Raw genomic sequence first — 14,466 nt, 5'->3', positions numbered from 1 at the left:
TAGAAGGGTTTTGTTGTATGCGGATAGATGTTGGTAGATTATTCCATATTCTAGCAATGTTCCAAGAGTAAAATAACTGGCCTGTAGGAGTCTTACATTTATGAACTTGAAGAAGCTGGTGTTCAGAATGCAGAGACCAAATGGGGTTGTAAAGGGTCAATAGGGAGCTGAGGGTAGGGCAGTCGTGATTTATAAATAGGGAGTAATACCCTCTTTTGGACTGTATTTGTAATAAGATCCACATGCATTGCAGTTCTGCACCTGTTCTATTTGTACATAGATACTTTGTCCAAAATAAGACATTTGCAGAATGTTCTTTAAAGTTCTCATTTCCCAGGTGAAGCTATTATAGTCTTGCCAACATTTCTTTCCTTAACCCATTAGGCATTATAAGCTTGCCAGCCTTGGGCATCAAGCTTTGAAGCTTTTCATGAACTGATTTAGTCCATGAATGAAAAATATGTATGTGTTTCCTATCAAAAATTTCTGTTCTGACCAACGTCTTCGTCACTTTTTGAAACAGCAGTATCTCAGGATCACTCTCAGTATATTGCTTAAAGTATTTAAGCTTCTTTCCGTCATATGCAACTGTGGATTTATGCAATCAACTTCTTTTCAGTATCAAGTCTGTGTAGATCTGGATTTCCAAGGTGACTGTACAATAATTAACCGCTTAATTTCAGCTCTCCCAGCTATAAAAAAAGAAAATTAGATATAAGGGCCAATAAGTACACTGCCTGGATGCCAGCAAAGAAGAAACAAAGAGAGCCTGAAAGAAAATCAGCTAGAAAAGCTGAAGAGAAAACATTAGCTGGGTAGAATCCTGCAGCTGTTCAGCAAAAAGGAGTTCATCCTCCAGCTTTGGTGCAAGATAAGGCTTCCGGTAACCTACAGGAAAAAATAAACCAAATGTGCTCAGAGTTGATTAAAATAAATAAAACAATGAAAGAGTATATCAACTCAAAAAAAGGGATGGAAAAATGGAACCACTTTTCAGATGAACTGATAAAACTGCAAAAAACAGAGATCAAAATGAAGAAAAGGCTAGCTGAGGATAAAACTGTCAAGAACAGCTGTTTCAAAAAATGGTAGTGTTTGAGGACAGTGAAAAGATCGTCTTGTATTTATGAAAGTACAAATAAGTAACTGGACTGGTATTCCAGAGCAGAATTTGTTAATTGAAATGGCACATTGTGTATATGCTAAAAATCTGGCCATGCGAAAGCAGCAAAGACCTGTACTAGTAAAGATGCAATCATACCAGCAGAATGAGTTGACCCTGATAAAACTATGCCAGAAGGGCAAAGTATTAAAACTTGGAGATAGTGAAGTATTTGTGGGAAATTATTATTTACTGTAAACTAGGCAGAAGAGAATGAAATTTATCCCAGCAATCAAGGAATGTCAAGCGGCAGATATGAGACCCAAGCTGTTGTATTCAGCTGTCTTCAGAATATTTTTCCTAGAGGATTAAAGTCATTTTTGATGCAGAACAGGCTAAGGTGGAAATACAAAAATGTATTCAACAAGGGATGAGCCATTAAACGGACAGGGACTCTGCTTCTCATTCTTCTGATGGTAAGGCTCATGGAGAGACTTTGCCAATGAAACATGCATCAATATTCCAAAGGAAAATACTTGAGAGACAGAAAACAAAAGCACAGAAGCTGACCAGAAGAATCAGGGGTACCTTGGACTTGTATGGATTCTGGGGTTAGGAGATGTAGTTGAACAGGAAGAAGACCAGCAACACTGAAATTTGTGAATAAATGAACGGCGCAGTGGTGCACCAGTAGAGTTGTCACCTCACAGCAAGAGGTTCTCTGGTTCGATTCTTGGCTGGGGTGCCTTCTTTCTGGAGTCTGCGTGTCCTCCCTGCGTTCATGTGGGTTTCCTCTGGGTGCTCCAGTTTTCTCCCACATTACAAAGACATGCATCTGGAGTGTTTCTCCCTGGGCCGCCACTGAAAATTTTCTTCATTCCAAGTCAGACTTTCCCGGTAAACAAATGTTAAATTAAAATAAAAAATAAATGTGAGACTATAAAGCATCAATCACATTTGTAAAGTATTGCTTTATGAGAAAAATTGGAAAGATTGGACTTTTGTTGACTTTGTTAAATGTGTGGGAGATTGAAAGCATATACCCCACTTCATCTCATTAAAAGGAAAAGAAAAGGAAAAAAAGTGACAGTAAACGTATAAAACATTTAATGATATACATCGCATGTTATATAGTACAGCATTTTCAGTTATTGCTGTATGTGATAAAGATAAGTAAACAAGTACATGTTTTCCTCTTTTTAGTTTTAACAAATGTAGGCATTACAATGTAAAAAGAGAAGAAAAGGTGGGCAAAACTATGCTTAAAATAATATGCTGTAATCTTGGGTTTTTGAGATGAGGGCTGGGATGTAAAAGTGCACAGATTACAATATATGTAGAGTTGATATGTTTTCTCTTACTTTTGCATAGGTGAATGTCTGCAGTAATGCCCTTGGTTTAATCTAATAACAAGTTTGTTGTGCAAGCAAGTAAATAAGAGAACATTAAATGTAATGAAGAGTTTCCTTTAGCAAATAAATGTTCATTGTGAGCTGAGAAGTCTGCAGCTAAGGTCAGCTGTATATTTTGTTCTTATGTTGCCATGCAGACAAGTTGACTACTGGGGCAGGCAATAAAAGTCAGAGCATTTTTTAAGGCAAAACATTAATATTTTCTGAAAGCATACAAGCTGTTTTTCACATATGCAACAGGAATAATGATGTAAACCAAAAAATAAAGAGCAAGGCACCAAAGTACACCAGTAAATCCAACAGTATAGTACCTTGGGTATAGAGACCAACACGAGATGTAGTTTATAAAGTCAATTTATTACATAAATCACAAACTGAATGGACTATACAACAGACTGCACACCTTAACGCACTTATACCATCAGCGTTTTCGTCTCCTAAGTAAAGACTTCATCAGATGACACCACATATCCTATTTGCCATTTATATAACTTCTAATTTTGAAAAGGACCAATCAAAATAAGTTAAAACATAATTAAATAGTTATAATACTGAATCCCTCTCATTCATTTTCCACAATGAGCTAAATATTATGAATTATAAAACACCTAAACATTTATAATACCTCATTTAAATACATTATAATAAATTATGAAACATTCATTCTAAAATATAAATAATTACGTTAAAATGCATTACCAAAATCTCATACAATAATTAAAAACTTGATTAAAATATTCATTAAAATGTTGGTTAGGAAATACTTCAATAAATAGTGCTGTAACACCCTCTAGTGGTCTTCATAGGGAATAACTTGTCAAACAGTTTATAGCTTGGCAGATCTCATTTTTAGTAGTGGAATTATGGATATATTATTGTTTAAACTGGGAGAATTTGCTGCTTCCAAGGTGATTTGCCACCAAAGTTCTCTAAATTCAATTTTCTCCTCCCATAATCCACCCCTAATTTCCTTTTTCACTTGTTCCACACAAAAAAAGTGTAATCTGCTTTCTTGCATACCTTTGAATCTTTATATAGAGCATTTGTCTCCTTTTTACTCAAAATGTCATATTTGTGTTCATAGAGCCTTCTCCTTAGCCTGTGTTCCATTTTACCAATATAGAAGGATCTACATTCTACACAAATTGCAAGGTACACTATCCTCATGGACTCGCAGTTAAAATAACTCAAGCCTGTAGCCCATCTATTTCTACTCTCAATAAAAATCCTATCTGTGTTCGCTATGTTTCCACACTGAGAAAAATGGCCGCACTTGTATGTCCCTATCCTCCTTCTATTCACTGTAATGTTCTTACCCTCATTTTCTAAAATGTTCTTACCCTCATTTTCTAAAATGCTTTTCAGGCTTTGTGAATTTTTATATACAACTTTTAAAGGGTCCTTGGGTTGTTGTTGTTTGTCTTTTTGGCTTTTCCCAGTTAGGGGTTGCCACAGGGGAACTCCGGTCCGCTAATGATTGGCAGTCAATTTTTATGGTGCTGAATTGCCAACCCAATGCCCAACCTTCAGTGAAGGCACGCCCATTCACGCATGTCTTTCGGATACCACTCAACTGCGGGGAGGACATGCAGACTCCACACATTGGCACTCCAGCCAAGAATCGATCAGGAGAACCTCTTGTTGTGAGGCAACAACGCTACCGCTGTACCTTGGGTAACTTCTCCAAATCTGAAATAGTTACTCCCCTTGAGTACTTTGTTCCCCATTGGCCCTTTTTTTCAATTATAAAGGAATTACCAATACTATTCTAGCATGTCCAAAGGTCAGTTGTCAATCTCCTCTCCGGTCCAGCTGGTGAATCTAGGAATCTTGAGGCAATGTTACAACTGCCTCATGTACACAGACAACCCTCTCCTCCTCCCAACAAATTCCAACACATGTGAGAGATGCAACCATATAGCCAAACTAGAGGCTAAGCTCTCTCAACTCAGTACTGGCATAACCAGTCAGGAGGAGAAGGAAACCACACTCACTACAATTCCAGTCTCACATAGACCTACCACGACAGCAAACCAAACACATAAACACACAAAAACATACTCGGAGGCTCTAAATAAAAATCTGCCTAAGCAGCAGAGATCTCCAAAGCAGACACCCAAGCAACCGCTATCCCAAAACAAAACACGTGCAACACATAACTCACAAAGCCAGTGTGTCGAACAGTCACAGTCCTTAAGGCTAAACAACACACCTGATACACTTGTAATAGGTGACTCTATCGTCAGGCACACTGACGTCCCGCTCACCAGGCTGAACAAGGAGAAGGTCATGGTGAGCTGCCTGTCGGGCGCTAGGATCCGCCACATAACACAAGCACTCAGGTCACTCCAAGGCAAGTACAAATATGACTCAGTCATTGTCCATGCTGGTGTGAATGACATGAGACGTACCTCCCTGGACTGCATGAAAAGAGACATAGAGGAGCTCTCTGAGCATGTAGCCCAGGCCGGTATGACCCTGACCTTGAGTAGCATCTTACCCTCACCAAGAATGATGCCACAATATGAAGACAAGATGATCAAGTTCAACAATTGGCTTAAGTATTGGTGTCATTCAAAGGGGATCCAATGCCTGTCTGCCTGGGATGACATGCTCGACAAGCCACGATGCTTCACTAGGGACGGCTTGCACCTGTCACCCCTAGGCTTTCGGATATTGGCAAAGGCTCTTGCCACCCCCATAGTGCCTTTTTTAGGCAAGGCTCAAAAGACAAACCCACCTCCATAGGTATCACAAGGGATAAGAAACTAAGAGTAATGCTACTCAACGCCAGAAGTCTAAATCTCAAGATGCATGCACTCGAAACTCTCCTTAGCATGGAGAACATCGATATCTGTGCAGTAACAGAAACCTGGTTCAAGGCTCCCAAGAGCATCCCAGCACTACCAGGTTATACCTCATACCATGTTTTTCGGCCCCAAAACTTGGACCGAACCACAAAAGGAGGGGGAGTATCAATATTCGTCAAAGATACCCACACCTCCAGGTTGGTGGCACAGCACGAAGCATCAGAGACTATCCATGTGCAACTAACAGTGGGTAAAACTGCCTTCCAGTTTATAGCCTGCTACAGACCACCCTCCCAAACCCAGGAACCCCACTCGGCCTTCCTGAGAACACTGGAAAATATGAAGGTCTCTCCAAACACCATTATATTGGGCGACTTCAACTACCCTAACATAGACTGGGAGCATTACTCTAGCTCCAACACCCTAGCCCGAAGGTTCCTAGAATTTATAAACTCAAATGCTATGGAACAACTTGTTGCCACTCCCACAAGAGGGGAAAACATACTGGACCTGATCATCACCAACATGGGGACTCTATGCTCCAGACCAGAAGTGTATCCCTCACTGGTAAGATCAGACCATAAACTAATCTCACTGGATATTCACATCCCGACTCCAGCTCCTGCCCTGAAAACCACAGTGAAAAACTTCTCTAAAGCAAATTTCACACTCCTCAAAACTGAGGTGGAATCCTTCAAAGCCCCCGGGCCTGTGGAAAATATGGCCCAGACCGCAGAATCCTTTATAAACACATTCTATGAACACCTTCAGGAATGCAGGGATCATGCAATCCCAAATAAAACCAAGACCCAATCCTCCAAAGTTAGGCGTCCTGTCTGGTGGACCCTAGCCATAAACAAACTATACAATAGAAGGAGGAAGCTACTACATGATAGAGCAAAATCCCAAAAAAGGAAGGCATCTCTGATCAGTATTAGCAAAAAACTACGGGCACTCATAAAATTGTCTAAGGCCAGCTTCAAGAGAAAAACTGCGCAGGACACTAAGGATAATCACAAGGCTTTCTTTAGTTATGTTAGGAACCTGGGTGGGAATTCCCAGATATGCTCAGAATTAGTCCAAAATGACAAAAAATACACCGAACCCACAGACATTGCCAACATCCTAGCTGACAGGTTCAGCACAAACTTCTCCCCCCAATTCCCCACCAAAAGGGCAAATATCTATCCCAGCAGGGTGCTGCCCCCCTGACATCTCAGATGCTCAGGTAAGAGCTGCCCTCTCCAAAGCAAAAAACACCGCATCAATGGGACCAGACGGTGTCCCGGGCTGCATCCTACATGAACTCCAAGAAGAACTAAACCCAAACATAAAACTACTGTTCAGTCTCAGCCTTACTACAGGATATGTACCCAAAGAGTGGTGTACAGCAACAGTGGTCCCTCTCCACAAAGGTGGTGCCTCAACGGATCCTGGAAACTATCGCCCCATAAGCCTGACTAGCTTGGTCTGCAAAGCTATGGAAAGGATCATCATGGACCTCATAAATAAAGATATTGGGGACCTACAGACACTGGATCCTACCCAGTTCAGCTTTGTTAAGGGCAGATCCTGCCTCTTAAACCTGGTTGATTTCTTTGAAACAGTCACCAAGGCCAATGACGAGGGGAAGGTGGTCCACACAGCCTACCTGGACCTTGCAAAAGCCTTCGATACAATACCCCACTCGGGCATTATAGATAAGCTCACCAGCTTAAATATAAACCCCTATGTCACTAGATGGGTTGCAAACTGGCTCAAGGACAGAACCCACATGGTTAGAATTGCTGGAGCCATGTCAGAATCCAAACCAGTTACAAGTGGCTTTCCACAAGGCTCAGTCCTGGGACCTCTCTTGTTCGGTATATATTTCTCGGAGGTACAGGCTAACACAGAAGGACTGTGGCTGACCAAGTTCGCAGATGACTGCAAACTGGGTGCCATAATCGACTCTCCAGCTGACACAAGCATCCTACAAAAGGGCCTCATAGAAACAGACAACTGGTGCCAGAGCCATGGCCTCAAGCTAAACGCCAAAAAGTGTATAGTCATCCCCTTTGGCAAAAACAAAGTGCCCACAAATTACCACATAGGTGGTAATCCATTAAGTATGGAAGAAGTAATTAGGGACCTTGGGACCCAAGTTGATAGCAATCTCTCATTTGACAACCACGTGGCCAAAGTGGTTAGAAAAACATTTTATATAGCCCACCTAATCATGAAGGGATTCACATCTAGATCAGGGGAGGTCATCGTGCCTCATTACTCATTCCTCATCAGGCCCATAATTGAGTACAATGCCCCTTTTGGGATGTACCTTACCAGACACCTGCAGCAACTGGAAAGACCCCAAAAGTACCTCACCAAGAGAATCAAAGGGCTCAAACAGATGCCATATGCTGCCTGGTTAAAGAAACTCCAGCTCTACTCAGTGGCATACCGCCTGCTCAGAGGCGATCTGTGCGTGATGTATAAAGCCATGTCCAACCCAGAATTAATGGACATGCTGCACCTCAGAAAATCCAAATCCCATCGAGCTACACGCTCAAGAGACTTGAACCTCAGCACTGAAATAAATAGGACATGCTGGAGGGACAGATTCATAACCCAGAGGCTCCCTTCACTCTGGAATAAAATCCCAGTCCAGGTTAGGCAGAGTCCCTCATTGACTCTCTTCAAGAGGAATCTTGATGAGTGGATGGGAGATAGTAGGTTTATCCCAGGTATCACTTCTGTGTCACTGTTAGACAGAGGCACAGTAAACTAACCTCGAAAAAGAGCATAACAAAATTCATTTAAAATAGGTGGCGAAAGCCAAACACACTCTGGCTAGGCTTATAAATGCCCTAGGGCAGATAGCCTAGTATGAACCTATGAACCTATGAATCTGTCCCATTCGGAGTTTATAATTCTCTTCGTGAGGCCATTTAGGGCATTATATTCCAGCACTAAAGCTTCTCCATAATTGTACTCTTGACCAACTACTATATTTTCTTGTTCATGTCCATTTTGTCCTATAATAGGCTTAAAATTACTTTGTCTACCAACATTTATTTCTGCCTTAACCCCCTTCACTAGATCTATTGGGTAGCCCCTTTCCAAGAAAACAAATCCCTCCAACACTTCACATTCTTTCTGGAAATCTTTATCCGAAGAGGTCATCCGGCTCCCTCAGACATATTGACCCTTTACTATATTCTTTTTGAAATGTGGGGGGTGGGGACTGTCATAGTGAAGGAAAGAGTTACAAAAAGTGGGCTTTCTAAAAATCTTTGATTCAAACCTACCATTGGATTTATATACTTCAACATGCAAATATTGCAGCCGCTCATTTGAAAGAGTGTATGTAAAGTCCAAAAAACTGGTTGTACCCTTCATATAGCCCATAAATTCATCAAGCTTTTCTCTGGTCCCCTTCCAAAAAATCACTATGTCATCTAAAAATCTCTTTTAAAGGTTCCAATATACTGCATATTTGGAATTTAATATATACTTCTCCTACCAATTTGCTAATACAAGGTTGACATAAGCTGGGGTGCAAGCCGCACCCATCACCACACCTTGTACTTGCTGGTAGAATTTGTCTTTAAAAAATATAAAATTGTATTTTAAAAGTGATTCCATTAACCCCACACATACTAGTTTCTCATTGTGGCTCAAACCAATATCCTCAAAAATTATTTCCTCAAACATACTCATACCTTCTCGATAAGGGATACTTGAAAATAAGTCAATCACATCTATAGTGATAAATATTAAGTCCTCTTGAAACAGTTCATGCGTTATTTCCCTCAAAAAGTCCCACAAATCTTTTAAAATAGCTTTCCTTTTGACCCATAACTGTTTAAGTTTATTGTCCATATATTTTGCTAAAGGAAGGGTCTTTGACCCCTCTGCCGATACTATCGGCCTCAGAGGTGGATTCTTTTCATCCTTGTGGGTCATAGGTATCCCAAATATGGATGGTACCCCTGGTTTCTCCACTTTTAAAAACCTTAACATTTTTTCATCAATTAAATCTTCCATAAACATATCCTCTAACATAACATCAATCCTTTCGTAGGCAATATTTACCTCATTTTTTGACACATTAGTATATTTAACTTCGTCCAATAATATTTGGTTCATCTTCCCCTTATATAGTATGCTGTCCATCATTATTACTCCTCCCCCCTTATCAGGTTTCATGACCTGAATTTCAGAATTAGTTTTTAATTCCATTAACACATCTCTCTCATTATTGGTCAAATTTGGCCTATATCTAACATTATTAAATTCCCTTCTTAACTCCTTTTCCTTTCTGTTTTTTAACTGGAGGTCTAGTGTGGAGTTATATATACTCTTTCGCCTCAAACCCACATCAGTCTCTGTGTAGCTTGGGGGTATGATCAACCCCAAATTAACTTTTCTAATAAACATTTTTATATCCATTAATATCTTAGTGAGGTCCCCCTTCTTTTGAGAAATACATTTTACACCCTTGGATAGTAAACTAAAATGTTCCTTAACAAATGCTACCTTACTAAAATTATAAATACAAAAAACATCCAATACATATTTACAATCATTCACATCAATTTCATTGAGGTTGGTTTGGGTATGGGGTAAACCATCATTTCTTAGTATCTCCCCCTCCCTCTTCCCCCCTCCAATTAAAATTTGGTTGCTGATACTCCATTTTTTCATCAATCTTTCTGATCTGCGTAATGGTGGGTACTCACTTGTATCATCTAAGTCACCCACTTTGTTATTCATATTGTCATTTTCTCTATCATGGTACCCCTCATTACCATCACCCTGCTGCTCATCAGGCTAAAAAAACGTCATTCTGTCTAAAATTTATTGGCTTAGTTGACTACTGGGGCAGGCAATAAAAGTCAGAGCATTTTTTTAAGGCAAAAAGTTAATATTTTCTGAAAGCATACAAGCTGTTTTTCACATATGCAACAGGAATAAATATGTAAGAACAGACAGCAAATAAAGTAAGTAGGAGCACAGGCTGTAACATGGATAACCTTAACCTTAGGTTAGATAATGCCTGTGGATGCAGCTGTCGATTTAGGAAAACTGGTCCTATCAGGAGGTTAAACATCATTTTTGTGTGTTTATTTAAGTTAATAGGTTATGGGGTATTCTGGGGGAGTGTGTTTGTTTTTTTGTTTCAGGTTTTTCATTAAAGCAAAACATCTTGGAAAGTATGACATAGATTCAAATTCAGATGACAAGCAACAAATGTACAAAAGATTAACCTGCCAAACATTAGTGGGTGTATGTAACACAAAAGCTGGAAATAGACATTTTTTTTAAAAAGTAGTCATATACACTAGGTGGGAATAATAACTTCAGATCATAATGGTTACAACATCCATAGCATTTGGAACATGAATGGCCTCACAGGTATAGACAAAAATGAAAGAGTATTGAATTATATTAAGAAATGCAGAGTGCAAATAGTAATAATACAGCATACACATTTGGAAAGAAGTGAGCATGTGAATTTGATAAAGGGTTTTAGGATGGATATTCAGAATATCAGGGACAAAGGAAAATGGGAGCACTTATACTAATTGCTAGAAGAAGCTCCAATAGTGATAGAAAAGGGGAAAAAGATAATACTAGTAGATTTGCAGTAGCAATGGGCTACTGGCAATGGAGGAAGATTATGCTGGCATGTATTTATGTTCCAACATAAACTATTATGCAGCTTAAGAAAATTTTGTGAGAAATAATCAGCTTTCAGCAGGGAATATTACTTATACGTGGTAACTGGAATTTGATTTGCAACTGTGAGCATCTATCTGTGGGACCTAAAATTTATTTTATTTGACACTTTTTTACTGGGAAAGTCAGACTGAGCCAGAAAGTGACCATTTTCAGCCGAGACCTGGGGAAAAAGCTCCACAATCACAATCTTTCAAAAATCAATTACAGACATTTTAAATCACAAAATTATCATGTTACACTATAAAAAGTACAGTTGTGTACCTACCATAAATGTAGATGTTCAAGTGTATTCACTGTTGCAGTCATTACACTTGGGTTATCCTGCTGGCAGGCAGCCCGTAGTCGGCCCGAGTTCCAAAGTCTTGGTCTGGCGTCAGTTGCTGTCGCCTCTTCCCTGACGTCAGTGCGCCAGGGGTATAAAAGTTGCAACCAACGCCATTTTCTTCAGTTTTTCTTTTCCCAGATGTCAGGCACCCCCAGACATGAAGGCTGTAAAAATAAAAATATGCCAAACAACCATGCATATATCAGTAAAAACATTTTCTTCTTCTAAAAGCAAATACACCAGATAGGTTGTATAGAGTTGAGAAGTACAGAATAGTCCCAGCAAAGTGAGGGATGGTGGGTGGGTAACCAGGAATGCAACAGTGAATACACTCGAACATCTACATTTATGGTAGGTACACAACTGTACTATGTTCATTGTGTTTCACTGTTGCAGTCATTACACTTGGATATAATCCCAAAGCTTAGGTAGGGTGGCTGGGTCTAGATTGGATTAGGTGAGGCTAACAAGCCCTGCAGAACTGCAGTGGCAAAGCCTGCTCTGGATTTGGAGAAGAGAGGTAGGTGGTAGTGCTTGGTAAAAGTGTGCACTGAGCTCCAGGTTGCAGCTTCTAATATGTCTTTGGTTGGTACTCCTCTGAGGAAAGCTGCTGAAGTGGCTGCTGCTCTGGTAGAATGAGGCCTAATGCTCTTAGGCACTGATTTGCCATGTTGTGCATAACAGAAGCGGATGCAGTGTCCTAGCCATTTGGAGATTGTCTGCTTTGTAATAGGCTTTCCTTGTGATCCTGCAGCATATGCTACAAACAGTTGCTCAGTTTTTCTGAAAGCTTTTGTTTTGTCCAAGTAAAAACATAGCTGCCTGTGAATATCCAAAGAGTGCAGAAGTCTTTCCCCTTTATTCTGGGGATTTGGGTAGAAAGTAGGCAAATGAATAGTTTGGTTTAAGGCCACATTGGAGACCACTTTTGGCATAAATGTTGGGTTCATCCTTAGAGAAACCCTGTCCTGGTGAAAAATGAGGAAAGGTTCCACAGCCATCAATGCCTGTAACTCTGAAACTCTTCTTGCTGAAGTTATTGCTAGGAGCAGAGCAGTTTTCCATGACAAGAATTTTGGATCAGCTGTGCTGGCAGGTTCAAAAGGAGGCAGTTTTAGTTTTTCTAAAACAAAATTGAGGTCCCAAGTAGGTACTGGTGCTCTCCTAGGGGGTCTTATATTCTTTGCCCCTCTGAGGTACTGTCGTAGTAGAGGATGTGAAAAAATTGGAGGTTCCGTATTTTAATGAGCTGAAATGGCAGAGGCATGGATTTTAATAGAAGAAAAAGATAGGCCTTTGTCCAACATCTCAGTCAGGTATTGTAAAATCTGAGGCATATTAGGGACCAGTGGGGTCGAGCCCTTGTGCCTGGTTCCAAGCACAGAATCTCTTCCATTTTTCCGCATAAGATTTCCTAGTGCTGGGTCTCCTGGCTTTCAAGATTACATTCATGACAGCTTTGGAGAGAGGTGCAGTCTGAATGGCTACATTATCTGCCATGCTGCCAGGTTTAAGGTTCTGAGTTGACTGTGCAGAATCTGATTGTTTTGCTGTGTCAGAAGATGAGGGACTTGAGGTAGAGGCCAAGGCGGGCCTTGGGACAAAATCTTTAGGATTAGGTATCAGTGCTGGCGTGGCCAGTCTGGTGCAATCAGGATCATTTTTGGCCTCTCTTGTCTGACTTTTAGAAGCACCTTGGGGAGGAGAGGCATCGGAGGGAAGGCATAGACTGTCAGATTTTTCCAGCTGAAGAATAGAGCATCCACTTTTCATGTTTGAGAGTGATAATCCCTTGTGCAAAATTTCTGTAATTGGCAATTGTGAGGGGAGGCAAAAAGATCTATGTCCAGGCGTCCCCATTTCCTTGTTATTATGTTGAACACCTCTGGATTTAGCTTCCATTCATGAGGATCCATGAGATTTCTGCTTAGTTCATCTGCCAGTGTATTTTTCATTCCTGGCAGGAATTGTGCTTGCAGATGTACCTGGTAAGTCAGTGCTGTGTTCCACAAAGTCATGGCTTGTCTGCATAGGGGTAAGAATGTGTGGCCCTTTGCTTGTTTATGTACCACATAACTGTGGTATTGTCCGTCTTTATTAATAATTGTCCTGGATGTATTAGGTCCTTGAAGGCTGTCAGGGCATTCTGTATGGCTAGCATCTCTTTTTGACTGATGTGAAGATGCACTTGTTCCTTGGCCCACGTGCCCTGAATACATTTTCCTGCCATATGTGCTCCCCAGGCGTAATCCGATGCATCTGTTGTTATTGTCTGCCTGGCTGCGGTTAAGGTGAAAGGCTGTCCCTTGTTGTGGTGACAGGCCTGTAACCACCATCGAAACTCCTGTTGTAGGCAGGGAATCAAGGTTATGATTGTCTCTAGGCTGTGACAATGCTGAGTCCAAACACTTTTTAGATACCACTGTAGTTTCCTCATATGCAGTTTGGCATATGGAATTAGTAGAATGCAAGATGCCATGAAACCCAGGGCCTCCAGATTTTTTCTTGCAGGGAGCTGGGTCTTTGTTGACATCATTTGAAAGTCATGAGTCAGTTGCCTTTGTTTGTCTGGTGTGAGATAAGCCATCTGTGAAGTTGTATTCAAGCTTGCACCCAGGAATATTATCTCTTGAGAGGGCACTAGTTTTGATTTATTTTCATTTACTGTGTACCCTAGGCAAATTAGTAATCTTTTTACAAACTCCAGGTGCTTTAGAAGAATGTCCTTGCTGTCTGCCTGAATAAGGCAGTCGTCCAAGTAGGGATATATTTGAATTCCTTTTTGCCTGCAAAATGCAATTACTGGTGCCAGGCATTTTGTGAAGACCCTGGGCGCAGTAGATAAGCCAAAGGGCAGTGCACAGAATTGATAATGCATTGAGCCTGCTATAAATCTGAGGTATCTTCTGCACGATTGTCTGATAGGGACATGCAGGTATGCCTCCTGATCCAAAGTAACTAGCTAAGCCTCTTTGCCCAGCATGGGTAAGAGTTGTTTTAGTGTTAACATTTTGAATTTTGGAACATCCAGGAAAGTATTTAGGATTGACAGGTCCAGTATTGGTCTCCATGCTTTGTCCTTTCTGGGTACTA

This window comes from Protopterus annectens, chromosome 1.part0 (assembly GCF_019279795.1).
Source record: "Protopterus annectens isolate FY-2018-M chromosome 1.part0, PAN1.0, whole genome shotgun sequence".
Classification (NCBI taxonomy): Eukaryota; Metazoa; Chordata; order Ceratodontiformes; family Protopteridae; genus Protopterus; species Protopterus annectens.
This window is presented reverse-complemented; position numbering follows the sequence as displayed.